General features: G+C 54.4%; 1 protein-coding gene across 15 annotated transcripts in view; it reads left to right on the forward strand.

The window, feature by feature from the left end:
* Lingo1 (leucine rich repeat and Ig domain containing 1) overlaps positions 1 to 15628 on the forward strand; it is a 188637-nt gene that overhangs the window by 87154 nt on the left and 85855 nt on the right. For 2 of the 15 annotated variants that reach the window (XM_074062006.1, XM_074062004.1), the window contains one exon: positions 1427 to 1521. The exons of 11 other annotated variants lie outside the window; for them this stretch is intronic. The gene's annotated coding sequence lies outside the window, so the exon portion shown is untranslated. Of the gene's footprint in view, positions 1 to 1426; positions 1522 to 9074; positions 10913 to 15628 lie in introns of those variants that run through there. 2 more of the 15 variants (XR_012444043.1, XR_012444044.1) reach the window with 2 other exon arrangements.

Consider the following 15628-nt stretch of genomic DNA (forward strand, 5'->3'; position numbering starts at 1 on the left):
ATTGCCCCTTCTGGTACCATGGGAGGGGCTGGCAGTCTCAGAGCCCAGAGAGCGCCTGCCCCTGGGTTTATTGAGTGACACAGGGAGCCCGTGCTGTGGACTGTTAAACCCCATGTTTTCACCGGGAAGCATCAGCTCCTGACCAGGCTCGCCTCTTCCTCACCCACTCGCTGTTCTCCACCCCTGGGTCATTTTGATGTTGTATAATTCTATCCAAGAATATTTCAGTGTACATCTTTAAAAGATAAGGCTCTCCCCACCCGCCCTGTTTTGGTGCAATATTGGGGTCTGAACTCAGGGTCTCGGGCTTGCTAGGCAGGTGATCTACCACTTGAGCCACTCCCCGGCCCTTTGTGATTTAAGTTATTTTTCAGGTAAGGTCTCTTGCTTTTTTGTCTGAGGCAGCCTCAGATCTCAGTCCTCCTACTTGCACTTCCTGCATAGGTGGTATTACAGTTTCGAACCACCACAACCAACTTGTTTATTGAGATGGGGTCTCCATAACTTTTGCCTGGGCTGGTCTCAGACCACAGTCCTCCCAGTGGAATTGCAGGTGCAAGTCACTGTGACTGGCTGATTAGGACCCTTTAAAAAAAAAAACAGTCCATATTTCCACACCTTAAAAATCAAATGCTGCCTGGAACTGGGGATCTATTACCTGATTCACTCTTTAAAGTTACCTTGAGGTGGAGCATTTTGAGCATTTTGAGTATTAGCATTTTATAGATGAGGAAACTTGAGGTCCAGAGAGGTTTGGACATGGGCTTGAAATCACACAGCTGGTAAGTGACCAAGCAAGGATTTGCACCTGGGCCACCTGACTACAAAGCCAGTGGTCATTTCTGTTTGCTCTGCTGAGCAGGGCCCAAGTCTGCCCTCTGTCACCCCAGAAGGGTTGCTAAGCCCCCGTGGCCTGGGAAGGCTCTGAGCATATTCTTGTGGGTAAAGTCCAGTTCCTGGGCCTCCTGACAACCTGAGTGCAGGCTGGAGGCGCGGCCAGCTGCATGCAGAGCCAGGGCTGTGAGGGGTCCGGCTGCCCGGAGCGAGCTGTCTGCTTGGGACATGTCGAGCTTTACGGCGACATTAACAAGCCATTTAAAAAGTGCTGACAGCACACTTTGGAAGCTCCTATTTAAGATGTACTAAAAAATAAGCACCTTTTCAGGGAGGGAGCTGCAGTACGTCTGTGAAATATGTTGTGGTGTCACCTACGCATGTGTCACCCTGCAGATGCTGGAGGTGGTGACAGTGGGAACAGCCAGCACCCTGTGTCACCCTTCCTGGGTGGCCTTGGAAGATGGCAGGTGCTTGGTGAGCAGGTGGATTGTCAGCTCTGCGAGAGGAGGCAGAGGGGGCTCTGCAGCTTTGGTGGTGTTAGATGGTGGGGTGTGTGGGTCAGAGGAAGTTACCTGTGCCCATTTCACAGATGGAGAAGCCGGGGCCCAGAGCAGGCGTGAGAGTTCTACGATCACACATCCTGAGAGCTGCCCTGAGCCCAGCCCCAAGCCCGAGGGGATCAAGGTACAGGAGGGACTGCTGCCTTTCTCTCCCCTCTGCCTCCATCACAACGACCATTCTCAGGTCTAGGACAGGCCTGGACTTGGCACAAGCCAAGCGCTGGGGATACAACAGTGAGCAAACAAAAATATAAGCAAACCATCCAACAAACCAAAGAAATAAAGGAAAAGTCTCTGGAGGTCCATGGAGCTTAGAGTTAGTGATGGGGACTAAAAGTAAACGAGAGTGCCTTGCGGTGACAAAACTGCTGGGCACCTGCAGGTGTGAGAGGGTTTGAGAGGGGACCAGCCAGTCCTTGGAGGTGGAGAGGGTTTCCTGAGGAGGTGACCCCTGGCTGAGCTCTGCAGGATGAATGTGCTCAGCGAGGGTGCGAGGTGGCTGGAGGAATGAATGCCACAGGCGGAGAGAGTGGCACAAGCAAAGGCCCTGTGGTGCAAGCTTAAGGGGGTTTTGCAAGGCCAGTGTGGCTAGAGGGGACCTACGTGGCTGCTGTAGTAGGAGATATCGTCTCCAGGGGACCCATGAAGGAGTGGACTGGGGTAGGGAGGGCTATGCACTTGGATTTGCGGTGTAGATAATTTTCTAGCTGTTATATAGGAAAATGGTCCGACTTTGAATGAAAGGTGGATGGGGAGGGTGAGCGTGCAGACGCAGGTGGAAGGGGCTGCGGTTTGGACCCTGGGCCATGGTCCCAGGAGCCCCTACTTTCTGTTCTCCAGGTCCTCCCCTCTGGCCTGCTGGTCCCAGAAAGTCTCAGCAGGCACCTGAGAGGGGCAAGGTGGCTGCCAGTCTGATGTGACTTCCCTTCCTTTTCTAAGAGGTCTGGAGGCCAAGCCAAGGCCAGTCACAGAAGAGGCTGTGGTGGGGCACCACGCCTTGGGGCGACCCTTCCCGGGATGCACCTGGGGATGCAGCTGGGAATGGGTGTACAGGCGTGGTGGCTGCCACAGCTGCGGGTCCCCTTTGAGGTCTACCCCAGGGAGGAGCCGGTGCCCGAGAGGGGAAGGGAGTGCAAGGGAAAAAAACAGCTCGAGTTCCTTAATTATGACCAATTGTGACAGCTTGCATCTTTAGTCTGAGAAGTATCTATGGGATAAGGACTGCTTTTCTCAATCGGGATAATTATGTTAATTAAAGTGCTTTCTTTATAGCAGTTCTGATTAATAAAAACAGTTCCACTGCTATCTTCAAACACTGTAACCTTCTGTTGCACGGGGAAGGAGGTCCTTCCTCAGCAATTTATGATTCTTCATGGGGATCCAACAGGCGACCTGCTGCCAGGGTGGCCAGCAGCGGGCACTTAACTTGGCCCTTACCTGTGGGGATGGAGGCAGACGGAGGGGACCCAGAGGGTGGCTGGCCTGGCCATGGGCTGGCCGACCCAGGGCACCATACTGAGTGTGCTGGAAAATGAAAATACCACTTATTTCTGTAGTTACTGTTTACTTCCTCTGGAAAGCATCAGGATAATTAACGAGTCCCCAATTAAGAAAACTTACACGTGGGGGAAGAAGGTGTCGGGCTGGGAAGGCTTCCGGAGCAGAGGGTGCGTAGGGCTGCGTGCACCTCTGGGCCTGCAGCTGGGCTAGGAGCAGGATCCCTAATAACCAGGGAGGAGGTGTTGGGAGTGATGGAGCCAGGGAGAGACAGGCAAGAAGTGCAGAGGACAGGGCTGTCACCCAGGCCACTCTGAGAGCCATTGGGCTGGGCCTTGGCAGCAGAGTGAGCTCAGGTCCCAGCTCCTCTGCACTCACAGTGTCACTCTGAGCACCATCGCTCCTCAGCTGGCCTGGGTCAGAGGCAGAATCTGCTCATAGACAGCGTGCGTGTACAAGGGAGAGTGGGAGCATGTCTGTGTGCATCTGTGCGTACGTGCGTGTGGGTATGAGTGCCTGTTGTGCATGTGTGAGTGTGTTGTGTGTGCACAAGCGTTCACGCGTGTGCTAACAGTGAGTGTTGAGTGGAAGTGTTCGTATGAGTGTGTACAGGTGTGTGAGTGGGTGAGTGTATGTAAATATGGCTGTGGACATAAGCGTGTGCTGCGTGTGAGTATAAGTGTGAGTGTATTCGTGTGTGTACTCTGGCGTTTGTATGTGTACACATGTGAGAGTACATGGGTTTGTGTGTGAGTGTGTGAGCACTGAGTGTGGTGAGTATGCGTGTGGGTACGTGTGAGTGCACGAGTCAGCATGCATGTGTTCGTGTGTGAGTGAGTGTGTGCATGGTGGTGTGTACAGATTAATTCAGTACGATCACGTGGGTGTGTGTTGGTAGCGTGTGCACGGGTGTTCATGTCTGCATGGATGAGAGTATGTGTGTAAATTGAGCAGGTGCACATGCATGTGTGTGTGAGCGTGAGCATGTGTTCATGTGTGAGTGTGGACGGCGAGCGTGTATAACCATGAGTGCTGTTCGCACGCGTGTGTGTGAGGAGCATGGCTGTGTCCTGGACACGGGGCGAGGCATGCGTCTCACATGCACTGTTGGAGGATGGCACTTCTGGTCCAGAGCAGACTTGTAGAGTTTGGGAAGTCAGAAGCCCTGGCCGCTCTGGGCCCGAGGAGTGGCCGAGCTGGCAGAGGGGCCTCTTCCCTTTTGCCCTGTGTCGCCTCCCCTCCTGTCTTCATCACAGCTGGGATGGCCACTGGGCCTCAGCAGACTGCTGTGCTCTCGCCCCACCCTGAGCTGGGGTCTGCCCGGGCTATAGGGCCTGGCATGGAGAAGGACACTTGGGACCCGGAAGAAGGGGGCACCTCAGCTGCCCACTGTCCCTTCTGAAGGGACTGCATGGGTGGGGTCCAAGAGGCCCCAAGTGTGCGGTTCCCGACAATGTCCACAGCCAGGCATTCGGGTAACATAGCTATGGGTATACATGTGGGCCTGTACAGCTGTGTGCATGCACACAAGTGTGGGCACGTCCACCCAGCATGCCATTGTGTGTACACACGACATGTGGTGTGTGTACCTATCCTTGTCTGCAAATGCTGGCACACGTGCACATACAGGCGTATTTGTGCAGATGGCCACAGGTGTACATGCACTGTGGGCGTGCTCCGCACACATGTGTGTGCCCATGCACTGTACACGTGGCTGTTTAACACGTGTGCCAGGGACCACACATCTTCATTCTGACCCTATATGTCCACGTGTGTCTTCCCTTGTAGGCTGCCTGTACAGTGGAGGCACACAGGTAGTCCCTCCTTGGGCCCTGCTTGTCCGGGCAGGTGGGGACAAGTCTGAGGTGGCTCTGAGCAGCTGGTGCCATCTCTAGCGATTGTGAGTCCCTCTTGGGAGCCAGCTTCCAGGGAGGGCTTGACCCCACTCCAGCTCACAGGCCTCAGCCCTGGGAATCCTATGCCTTGGGTAGCCTGCCTGTGACTTCCCCACCCAGATGTGCTGGTTGCAGAGAGGGGACCCTCATGGCTGGGGATGGTCCCTTCCCCACCATGCCATGGCAGGATGGAGCCTGGGTTGTGCCGTGGGGTTGAGCAACACTAGGGGAGCATCCAGGGCCCGTCTGCTGGATGGCACAGAGGGACACCTGCTGGACACCCAGGGCTGCACCTTCTTCTTCCTGGGAGCCCAGGAGCGCCCTCCGCCACTGCTGCCTTCCTCCCCATCCCTCACCCCCTTGTCTGACAGGCTCCTGCTGAGCTCCTGACCTTTGACCCTTAAGCACCCTTGCTTTCAGACAGGGCCGCCCTGACCCTAAGAAGCAGGTGCTGGTGGAGGGGCTCAGGCCCTGCCGTCCTGGGTAGAACACCCCAATGCTCTGCAGACACTGGTGGCTCCTACCTGTGTGTGGTGGCCAGCCTGGTACTGGCTGGGACTCGGCCTGCTCCCCAAGCCTGCCTGGGGGGGGGCTGCCCCCCACCTCTGCTGTATTTATGTGTCTATTTTATGATTTCAATTTTTAATGCCTCTGCTCTTTGAAGACGCTTAATGCTTTGGAGTGGAACATTTCCTTCCAGGACCTGAACGCAGATTGAGGACAGAGCAATAAATCAACTAATAACTAGAGCCTCATTTTCTGCTCCATGGCAGAGTTAACCCCTGCCTTGCTGCTCTCCTCCCAGTGCGGCCCTGCTGCCCCAGCTCCCCTCCTCTCCTTGCCTCCCAGCCTTCCTCCTCTCTTTTGTTTACACTTGTATTTGTTTTCTCTTCACATTGTTTTTTGCTTCCTGACCTGCTCAGAGCAAGTAGGAATAGGGGAAAGGTCTGGAACTGGGGGCTATGGAGGGAGCCCTGGGATAGTGTGGGAAAGGATTTGTCTGGAGCTCCCTAGACCTGAGTGCTGGTCCAGTTTTACCCTAACATGCAGTCTGACTAAGGGGAGTGACATCAAAGTCAACTTATGCAAAGGAACTTTGTCACAGGGGTGGACCAGGACTTGAACTCAGCATCTAGGACAAACCTGACATCAGAGGTGGGCAGTGCCTGGGTCTCCCCCTCATTCTGCCCACTGTGGCTTAGAGAGGAGGAGAGGAGAGGGACTCTCAGATGTGGAACTGGTGCCAGATGGCTCTTCATTCAACTGTGTGTACCCAGGCCTGTGTTCACTAATGCTACATGCGTACACATGTTTGCACGTAACTCTGCATGTGTCTTGGCCTTGAGGGTCATGGAATACGGTCACCAATCACCCAGGATGACTCCTGAACCTCCATAGGACTTGTAGAAAGGCCTAGACTGAGGTGCAGTGTCTGCACTGAGAGGCCTGAGTGGTGCAGAGTCGGGGTTAGGAGCAGAGACTCTGGGGTCACACTGCTTGAGTCAAATCTGGTTTTGCTGTTTGCTGCTGTGTGGCTTTGGACAAGTCATTAACCTGTCTGTTCTTCCGTTCCTCTTTCTATAAAATAAAAGGTGAGAATAGAGCTTCTCTTGTAACGCTGTCATGCAGATTAAATGAGTTCATTGCTTGGAAAGTGCCTGGCACACAGCAAATGCAAAGTTAGGCATCTGCAGTTGGTATTACAGGGCACACACGCTTGAACTTGCTCCTCTCCTCTCACCAACTGCCCCTGAAACACCAGGACCTACTAGGCATGGGTTCCCAGGCCCGCGGGCCTCCAGCTCCTGGTGTGTTCACTGCCCACAGGTGAGGAGGAGTCAGCGCCCCTCAGGGCGACCAGCAGGTGTGGGTAGTCCTGTAAGAACTGGCATAGCACTTCGCTTCAGATGGGCAGGGAAGAGGGTAGGGACAGGCAGGGAGTATGTGGACAGCACCAAGGCCCAGCTGGGGTGTTTAGGTTGAGTCAGAAGAATTTAGGGAGCCACTGCGGACATCAGCATAGGGAGGGAATGGGCATGTCTGGCAGGCACTTTTGTGGTACTAGGGTTTGAACTCAGGGCCTACACCTTGAGCCACTCCACCAGCCCCTTTTTTTGTGATTTTTTTTTTTTTTTTTTTTTGAGATAGGGTCTCACGAACTGTTTTCCTGAGCTGGCTTCAAACCTTGATCCTCCTGATCTCTGCGCCCTGAGTAGCCAGGATTACAGGCGTGAGCCATGGCACTCAGCTTGATGTGCCATCTCTCTCCATGGAGAGGGGGGTCAGCATCTGAGCATGGTTCAGGGACTTGCCATGGCACCCACGGTGTTCATGGTAGAGGTGGGGTTTGAATTGGTGCTGACTGACCTTGAGCTCTGTTCACTCCACTTACGGCTACATCCCAGCATTGCAGGATGTCCTACTCTGTCTGGATGCCTCCGAGGACCAGGAGCTGGTCACCTCTCAGGACAGCCCGTGATATTTCCTATGACCCCACTCCTTCTGTCAGTGAGACTCAGGCTAAGCCAAAGTCTGGGTGCTGCAGCTCACCCCTTGGCTCACCCTGCCCAGGCCATGCCGGGTAGGGCTGCACGTTCCCTCCAGTGCCCACTGCTGTGACAAAGGGCAGACAGTGCCCCACACTGAGCACCTGCTGTGTGCCAGACACAAAACATGACACTGTCAAGATCCTGTCTGGGACCACAGACATCTGCAGAGTAGGCAGGTCATCCCAGGAGCTCAGCACTCCAGACCCCAGGCCCGTGGTTGGCCTCCAGGACATCCGGGCATGTAAACAGCTGACTCCAGCTGGTGATCATTTTAGCATGTTACGCCTGGTGTCTTACAGGGGACATAAAACAGCCAACTTCTGCTGGAGACAGCTCCCAGCCAGACATGGGGAATGAGCACGTCGCTAGTGCATCTCCTGGGTATCAGTTATTGTTTAGGGGCAGAGTAGCACATGTGGGTGTCGGGAGATGTGTACACACTGCTGGCACAGGCGAGCTGGTCTCATCCGCAGAGAGAGAGAGAGAGAGAGAGAGAGAGAGAGAGAGGGAGAGGATGCGGGGGTGCTTCTGCAGTCGTGCCCACTCATGGGATGGTGCCTACTATGCACCAGACGCTGACTGCAGGAGGTGGGCAGTGATGGGGTGAACGGGGAGGGACTCCTGGCTTCCTCAGGTGGGGAGCACCTGTGGGAAGCCCTGAGTTGGGAAGAGGAGACAGTGCGATGGGGGAGAGAGTGCCACATGCAGGCATGCACGTCGGCACTCGGGGGGCCAGGTGATGTTTTCCAAGTGATGGTGACGCACATTTAACAGGTTAGGCAAGGGGGTGACTGATCTATGCTTTAAAAAGGTCTCTTGGATTCTTGTAGGAAGGGCCAGGAGAGGGTAGAAATGGGGTGACACAGAAGTGATGGAGGCCTTGGTCAAAATGGTAGCCATGCCACCGAGAGGTGGGTGATTCCAGACCACCATGGAGGAAGAATTGGCTTGGGGGGGTCATGCAGGAGGCAGAGGAGGAGAGGAGGGGGCTTCTCCTCCATTCCTGGCTTGAGCTATGGCAACCCTTTCCTGAGATGGGGAGGAGCAATGGAGGGCCAGGACTGGGGATCAAATAGGAGGGTTTTTTTTTTTTTGGCAGTACTGGGTTTGAACTCAGGGCCTCTCTGCTTGCTAGGGAGGCGCTCTACCACTTGTGCCTCGCCCCCAGCCCTTTTTGCTTTAGTTTCTTCAGATAGAGTCTTGCATTTTTAACCCATGGCTGGCTTCAGACCATGATCCTCCTATCTACACCCTCCATGTAGCTGGGATCACAGATGTGCACCACTATGGCTGACTTGTTGGTTAAGATGGGGTCTTGCTAATTTTTTGCTCAAGCCAGCCTTGGACCATCATCCTTCTGATCTCTGCCTCCAGAGTAGCTGGGATTGTGAGGCCTGAGCCACCACCCCCACCAAATGTATCCTATTTTTAATGTATAGTAGATTAGGACTTCCTATTTAGTCCCGAAGTCAGATCCTTAGAAACCTCTTATAAACTGAAAAAAAAAATATGATGACTTTTACATGCATATCAGCAGGTTCAGGGGCCTGGTGGGGAAGGGGGTGAAATTAAGAAGAAAAATGCTTAGAAAAGGCCAAATTCTATTTATTTATTTATTCATTCATTCATTTATTCAGGTGGCAGTACTGGGGTTTGAACCCAGAACCTCATGCTTGCTTGGCGTGCATTCTACCATGTGAGCCACGCCCCCTAGCCTTTTTTTTTTTTTTTTTCAGGTAGAGTCTCTGGTTTTTGCCAGGCCCTTCAGGACTACAGTTCTTTCACCTGTGGCCCCGACATAGCTGGGATCACGTGTGCACACTCAACACCCAGCTTCTTGATTGAGATGGCGTCTCACTGACTTTTTTGTGCAAGGAGGCCTTAAACCTCCATCCTTCTGATCTCTGTCTCCTGAGGACCTGGGATTACAGGCATGAACGACTGTGCTCAACAGGAGTTCATTTTTACCTCCTCCCACAGAACTGTCCTGTGGGCTGTGGGGTTCACCAGCCTGCAGCTTCTGAGAGAGGTTGGAGCAGCAGTTTTACGTAGTGCTTATAGACCCTGCATAGCCAAAGTCACCCAGGAAGCCACATGGAGGTACAAGGGGGCACCCAGCCTGAATGCTGGCTCACTTCTGTGCAGAGCCAGGGAAGGGGAGCCCTGCAGGAGACTGAGGCACATCTAGGGCCAGGGGGCAAAGCCAGGGAGGTGTAGCAGCCTTAACTGCTGTGTTGTGTACCTCCCTTAGGGCTGCTTCTAGTACAGGGTCAAGACCAGCCAACTGACATTGGTGCAGTCCACAATCAAAGCTTGTTCGGATCTCACCTGGTAGACAGGCACCAGGTGTGTGCATGTGTGTGTGTGTATGTGCGCGCATGTGTGTTTCTGTGCAGTTTTGTAACGGCTCTGCGTAACTGACAGTCAAGCAAACCACAGGGCTCCCTGGTGCCATGATACCTCCCCTCCCCCTATGGACTTGGCTTCCATCTCTGTAATGATGCTATTTCACAAGTGTTCCTTGCATGAAATCACACAGTATATAACCTAAGATTCATTTTTTTATTTGTTTCTTTGAGACAGGGACTCCCTATGTTGCCTAGGCTGGCCTCAAACTCACGATCCTCCTGCCTCAGCCTCCTGAGTGCAGGGAATACAGGTGTGGCCATGACACTGGCTTGAGGCTGATTTTTTTTAAACAGCATAATTAAGGGAGGGGGTTTCTAAAGAGTGACAGACACCAGCCCGTGACTGCTGATGGGAAGGTGAAGGGTCTAGAAAAGACAACAAGATGGGTGACACCAAAAGACACATTCTTGGGGACCAGAGGTGGGTTCAGAGACCAGGATGCTCTGGATGGGAAAACAGGCATGGAGAGGGTGAGCAAGGTTCCAAAACAACAGACCCCTCCACAGCTCAGCAAGTCAGTAAGGGCCCTAGGGAGGGGCCCTGCCAGTCACTCACTCACTGCCAGGGGGTCACATTCTGGAGCCAGAGTGTTGTCTGGGCTCGAGTACTGCCTTGTCACCTACAGGCTAGGCCTTGCTTCCTCCTGATAGAAAATCCCGATAACAAATCCTATTGCAGACTGAGTCCTGGGCCGGCCCTGTTCACAGACAGGAAGACTGAGGCTGAGAGAGAGGGATTGACTTTGGCAGCCCCCAGAGGCCCCAGCCTCTGAGTCAGAGCCTGTGGCCCTGTCCCAGGGCTCCTTGGTTTCCCACAGTCTTCCCAGCATACCGCTCCTCCTGCCCACCCTCCCTGAAAACCACATGCTCTTGTCCAGTGTCACTCTGGATGGAAGGAAGTGGTAAAGGACTCATCCTCTTGTTGCAGATGGGGAAACTGAGCACGGGATGGTGTCTTCTCTTCCTGTGCCCCCAGACTGCCAAGGGAGCAGGGGATCTTTGTTATCAGCCAGTCTTCACTCCAGGGAACATGGAGGTGACGCAGAGGCTGCTCTTGTCCTTAGGCTACTGTATCATAGAGGAGGCAGGAGAAAATAATGAGCAAAGATGGTGCATTAATCGCGTTGTACAGGGTGTGAAGCAGTAGTTTAAGGAAACAGATTTGGTGCTGGAAATTCTTCAGAAGAAAAAAAAGATCCAGCATCTTCACTGGCAAAGGGACCAGGTGGGGCTGGGTTTTTGAAGGATGGTGGGGGTTTAGTGAAATGGAGGGGAGGGAGAGAGAGTCCTGGGGGGGAAGAGGGGAGAGGAACTGGGCACAGAGCAGGCAGAGAGAGAGGGCGTGCTGCCAGAGCAGCAGAGGCAGAGGCCCTGTGGGCCGGCTTCTGTGGATGTCTCAATCCTCTCTCAAGACTGGTAAAGCCGAGGCCCCCAAGGCTGGCGAACAGATGCCAACGGCAGGAAATTGGCAGCAGGTCCTCCATGCCCAGCGTGATCCAAAGCTGCCACGAGCAGAGTTGGGGCGTTCTGCAGTCTGGGGTGCCCTTGAGCTGAATGCTCTGCAAAGTGGGGCTCCCCGAGCCCTGTCCTGCTTCCCAGATGGGCTGCAGGAGGTGTCTGGCAGCCCTGCATAGTCCCCGCCACCCCCAGCAAAAACCCCAGGTCAACACACGGAAGGAAGGAGTGGAGGGGACGGCCTGGCTCTCTAGTAGAGACAGCACAAACTCAAGCGCGTCAGAAAGCAGAGTTTCGGGAGAGCCTTTGATTTAGAGAGCAAGGTTTTGGCATCAAACTGTGATCAGAGCACAGAGGCTGCTGCCAAGAGCCTGTAAACCTCATGAATCTGATGCCTCGTGTTCAAAGAGGCACTAATTAGGAGCCTGGCCTCTCGACCAGCTGGGTGGCCCATTGTTCCTGCTGGACACGTCACACAGGTGACTTCAAAGTCCCCTCCTCACGTTCCATCCCTCAGCCACTCTGCCAATTAGCCAGCATTTGGAGCTGGGCTCCCAGGCCTGAGACAGCCTTATGCCCTCACTCCATTTGGTGCCTCTGCAGAGCTGACCAGGCCTGGGAAGGAACCTCATGCCTCATGTGGGTAGCTGAGGGACACCCCAGGCAGCCCCTGCTGCCCCAGAAGGGGCAGAGACGCTCTTCCTGGTTGCAGTGTCCTCTCTTCCTCCACCTTCAGGGTCTTCCCCTCCTGACTGTCTTCCTGAGGGGCCTGGATGGCCAGCTGGCGGTCCAGCTTGGTTTGGGGATTCCCTGTGGGTCTCCCTAGGTCACCTGCTCTTTATACACTCTGTCCCCATGAGAGGTGAGCTCGTGCCAGGGTGCTGCCTACCCTCCACTGTGCACACAGAAGGTGTGCTGTAGTGGCCACTGGGGCTTCTCTCTTCACCCAGTGCCATCTGAGTCTGGTGGCTCCACCAGGACACATAGAGCAGTGCCTGACAGCACCATTGAAGCGTTTGAGGCAGTATTGGGAAGGCCTTCCCACAGCAGTGTGTCACCTTCACTCTGGAACTGCTGGGTCTGGCAGACTGGATTTTTCTGCCTTCTAGGATGCTAAGCTGCAGCTGAGTTTGATCCAGGGAAGGAGTAAAGGGAGAGCAATGGTCCTGCAGGAAGAGCCATGCTGGCTGCCAGGATTCCAGGCCTGCTGCTGGCTCTCACTGGCTACCTGTGCTCTTGGGCAAGTTATTTGCCTCAGTTTCCAAATCTGTGCAATGGGAATGCTAACTCTGCTGTGTTCTCTTTCCCAAGCTGCATACCATGAGGAACTTGCTCTGGAAGCCGTTCTGACTGCTTTTCTGACACTTGGCTTTGATTGCATGCTCTGGAAGTAGGGGGCTCACCACCTTCCCAAGCTTCCTTGCCACTTCTGGATACTTGCAGTCATTAGAATGGTCACTTCATAGGTTTCTTGGGGCGACCATAATAAGTTGCCACAAACCTGGTGGCTTCAAAAACAGTCAGATCACTCCTTATAGTTTTGGAGGCTCAAAGTATGAAATCAAGGTGTGGCCTGGTCACCTCAAGGGTAGGGTCTTTCCTTGCCTCTTTGGCATGCTGTGACTTGCAGTGTGTCACTCTGATCACTGCCTCTGTCTTCCTGTGGCTTCTCCCCTCTGTGTGTCTATGAACAAATTGATCTTTCTCTCTCTGTATTTTTTTGGTGGGTTGGGGTTTGAACTCCAGGTTTCACGCTTGCAAAGCAGGCGCCCTACCACTTGAGCTACTCCTCCATCCATTTTGCTCTGGTTCTTTTGGAGATGGGGGTCTCGTGAACTATTTGTCTGGGCTGGCCTCAAACTGTGATCTCAGCCTCCCAAGTAGCTGGGATTATAGACGCAAGCCACTGGCACGTGGCTAAGATGATTTCTTTTGAAGGGACACCAGGCACTGGGCCAGGACCCACTCTGTTCCAGGATGACTACCTTTTGCCTAGTAATGTCTGCAGAGGCTTGGGAGTGCTCTTCCACCCAGTTCCTTGGTCCCGTTCTCTGAGGCCAGACCTACTCCACAGGTCCTGCCCTGCCCCTGCCCAGCCTGGCTCTTTCAGCCTCCTCTGCCCAGCATGGGTCCAGCCTCCTCATGCCCTCTCTGTTCTTTGGGGCACCCCAGACTGCTGGTGGCACAAAAACTTTTCTGGCCAAGTTGCCGTTCCTGTCCCAAGGTTCCTCGTCCATCCTTCTCTTGTCACTTGCCTTTTAGATGTGCAAACTCCCATTGCCTCACTCCAGGGCTCAGCCTGGGTCCCACCAATTACCAGCTGTCTTGATGTCTAACACCATAAACCCCTCCACCTCATTACAGGAAATTTCTTCTGAATGGCCTTTAAAAACCGTCTCATTACACAGGAAGAACTGTAATTACCTCACGCAAGACAGATTCTGGACAAGCTGGTGTCGCTGCTGTCAAAACCGTGGGACTGGGCTCACCGCCGGCTGGTTTGGCCACTAGAAGAGGGTACCTTCTCCTTCATGCCATCCATCCCATCCCTTTGTGGCTGAGACCTGGTCATTCATGTCTCCGTTGGTGACTGCAAGAGGTCACGTCCTCCCACAGACAGAGCCAAACTGTCTTGGATTGGGATCCATGCCCCTGTCTGGTATCCTGGCAGAGCCTGGTGGTCAGAGCACACCCCCCACCCCGGCATTCTTGGTCTGCTCTTCCTGTTCCAAGCCCACCCTTCTGGAGGCAGGTGGAGCCCGTCCAGTGGTTCTAGAATACCACAAGGCGGTGGGACTCCAGAGGTCAGTAAGTCCAGCCCCTGCTCAGCAGCCTTCCAAGGTGGGCAGGATCTCATCTTTTCCTGGGATCAAGGTTTCTCCTCTGCCTGTCTAGAGATTTCCCTGGGGTCAGCTGAAATCCCTGTTACCCGTGCTGCCCTGACCTTAAGCTCCATCTCTTCCTGGTGGTGCAGCCACGGGCGAGTCACGTGGTCCTTCTGAACTGTTTCCTCATCTGCAGAGTGCTGGGGATCATTTCTGCCCTGATCAAGGGCCATAGTGAGCAAGGGCTGTGGCCACAGGTGCTGGGTACCTGGCATTGGCACAGAAAAGGAAGTGAATCCATGTTACTTTCCTTTCCTGGGGAAGTTGACCGCAGAGGCCTTTTCTTCTCCTGTCTGCATGATGCTGGACCACGTGACAGGAACGTGTGGCATGGAGAACTACCCTGCATCCTTTGGCGGCACTTGGTGGCACAGGGCTCCTCCTCCCGTGTTCTGCCCTGCCACCCCAGCCCAGGGTGTTGGGCTTGTGAATGTGTATGTGTGTTGGGGGAGGTGGTTGCAGATGGGCCAGGCCAGACTACAGGCATAGCTAGGGTCACTCCTCAGGCTGCCAGCTGAGAGGGACCATGCTGGGGAAACCATGGTTCTATGGGTCTGTTTGTACCTGACCTCAATCTCCATCATCCTGACAGCTCCTGAGACCACCTTGGTCCCCACTGACTAGTTAGGTGACCTGCAACCAGAGGGTAGTGGCGTGAGGAGTGTCATCAATCTCCACAAAGCCTGGCAAAGCGACTCCCTTGGGTGGAGGCGGGGGTTGCTGTCCAGTGATAGAATAGCCACTGGAGAGGCCATGTTCCACCTACATAGACTGTGGGTGAGGAGGCCCCTAGGTGGGGGGCACAGATTACCCCAACCACCCACCTCTGTCAGCACATCACTTCTCAGCACAGGCACCCTTCCAGAGCTGCCAGGTTGCTAGGTGCCCCCACTGTGCGCTCATTCAGCCTCCTGGATGCCACCCAAGAGCTCTCTTTGCACGCACCCTATGTGCAAATTGGAAGGGGTTATATTTGTGTCTGTGTCTCTTCCTGGAGGTATGCAGGGAGCCAGGTTGGACTTGTGTCCCCTCTCCCCCTAGCTCCCCAGGTCCTCAGTGGGGCCTGCCGGGTGCAGATTTGCTCAGTGCAGGAGTGTGATCGCTCTCACAGCTAGGCCCCCACAGCCTCTAGGGGCTCCTCCCTCTACCTTCTCCCTGAAGACTGTCCTGGGGGGTGGCCAGGGATGGGCAGAGCCAGCTGGGAGCAGGAGGGGCTGGTCTCTTGACACAAGGGACCATGTTTGGCCACTGTTTTGCATACACTCCCAGGTTCCATGGGGCTGGGGAGCTCAGGACTGCATCGTACAAGCAGCGGGGCTGGGTCAGGGTGGAACTGATGATGCGTGAGGGCATTCTGGACCAAGGAAGTAGCACGAGCTAAGGTGTCGGTGGACGTCCCTGGCCTGCTGCTGGGAGGACAAGAAGGGTCAGACTGAGAAACGTGAAGGGCCCCAAAAGCCAGGGAACACATATCATTTGGCTACTTTCTTGGACAGCACTTTTAGAGTCATGGTGGTTCCATTCCATGACTTGAGTCCACAA

Source organism: Castor canadensis, chromosome 19, assembly GCF_047511655.1.
Source record: "Castor canadensis chromosome 19, mCasCan1.hap1v2, whole genome shotgun sequence".
Classification (NCBI taxonomy): domain Eukaryota; kingdom Metazoa; phylum Chordata; class Mammalia; order Rodentia; family Castoridae; genus Castor; species Castor canadensis.